The sequence below is a fragment of the Octopus bimaculoides genome, chromosome 20 (assembly GCF_001194135.2).
Source record: "Octopus bimaculoides isolate UCB-OBI-ISO-001 chromosome 20, ASM119413v2, whole genome shotgun sequence".
Taxonomy (NCBI): Eukaryota; Metazoa; Mollusca; class Cephalopoda; order Octopoda; family Octopodidae; genus Octopus; species Octopus bimaculoides.
In genome coordinates, this window is record NC_069000.1 from 12,177,750 (window position 1) to 12,179,784 (window position 2,035).

Genomic DNA, 2,035 nt, shown 5'->3' on the forward strand with positions numbered 1-2,035 from the left:
TATATATATATGTATGTATGTATGCATGTGTATGTGTGTGTTGTGTTTGTGTACATACATACATACATACATACATACATACATACATGTATGTTACATATATATTATATCATACTTTGATACTGTGTGGACTGAGATACCCGTTGACTGGCCGCTGGTATTTATAGTGTTAAACATTTTCGGTATGCAAATTAGGTACCCCTTCATAGAGTAACTGCTGCATTAGGTGAGTATATAAATAGCTTGGCTGCTTGTCTTTCTGCGGATTGTCAAAATGATGTGGACGCCTCTGATAAGTACTCAATAAATTCCGAAAATCGAGTAAGGTTCTTCATCATTATATTCAGTCTGCGGAGAAATGGCTAAAATCTACTCTGCTTAAAATTTTACCATATGTTACGTATATATTTAAAAGTCTTTGTGAAAAGTACTTTATGTAGTTATACTAAATATAAAAAAGACTTTTTAAACATTTTTTTTTTCTAATGCTGTAAATTTTTTTATTAGAACGTCACCTTTTTGAAGAAGTGTCTTTTAGTGTTCGTGAGCCATCGAATTTATGTCGTTCGAAGTAAAAGTTAGTGTTGATTTGTTACAGCTGAAATAAGTGAGTCTATCCTCAAATAGATAGATTCACTTATTTCAGCTGTGACGAGTCAACACTAGATGTTAACTTCGAACAAGATAAATTCGATGGCTCAAGAAACTGGAAGTTTGTCAATTGTAAGCTGTTGTTAAATAACAACATTAAAAAATAACCACAACAACTGAGCCAATGCAATGGAAAGGTGGAACGTATTGTTTTGAAAGGTGTAATCTCTGTTAAATGATACTCCTTTGGTAGCGATGATGGAAGACATATGGCGTAAGAAGCAGCTTATTGAAATAACGTACAAGACATTTAGGATAAAAGAAGGTTGGCAATGTATGATTTCTGGAAGTCTTTTACTTGTCATAAAAGAGAAAGAAAAAAGAGAGAAAAAGCAACAAAAACGCTGTGTCATCACACTTTCTGAATTGTTTATTGTTTTAATACTCTAGTCAAGATTTCTCGTTGCAGCTGGATGAGTTAGTTGTTGCTAGATGCCCAGGATATGAACGTCTTTTCTGACGGGTCGTATCTTGTCACTTGATTTTTGAAAATAGGATGTTGCTGTATTGCAAAACTACCACGAAGAAAATTATTTCCCGTCAATTCATCCCAAATAAGTGTAAATAGATGCCATGTTTTGGATAGGTAGATAGATAGGAAGATAGATAGATGGATAGATAGAGTATTTTGGCATTGTAAAAGCTGTTTCTAATAATGTCTTAGCAGAGACAGAGACAGCAATTTCGAGAGGAATCGTTAAAATAAATTACCAGTACTAGAGTGGTACTTTACTTTATTGAACCCCGAGGGATGAAAAACACAGTTGACCTAAGTGCTATTTGAACTCAGAACGTAAAAGACTATTTTTGTATGACACCTTAACGGTTCTACCAATCGAACAGAAGAATGAGTTGTCAGTTTGCTAAGTTTACCGAGGTTACAGTTCTTTAGAGGTTAATTACGAGAAGGCAGTGCATTGAATACAGTATTTTAAAAAGAAAGTAGTTTAAACTCAAAACTTGTCGTTAGGAGTTCAAATCATTCCTGAGTCGTCGAAGGTGTAAATATGCACAAATACATATATAATGACATAGACATATAATGACATGCATACATACATATATACACAAATATACGGCAGGCTTCCGCACAGTTTCCGTTTAGCAAATTCCTTCAGAGGGCATTCGCCAACCTGGGTCTTTAGTAGAAGACATTTGCCGAGGTGCAGTGTAGTGGGATTGAACTGGAGACCATGCGGACGCAAAACAAGGTTCCTAACAGCAATGCTTTGCCTGCAAAGTTCACATATGAATTCGTTCTGTATATAAACACCAGAAATCTGACAGACACATGGAAACAGAATTTTTATACCCATTCTGAAGAATTAAAAGAATGGGTTAAGTTATCTTCGTGCGAGTCTCCATTTACCACTCTTCGAATTTT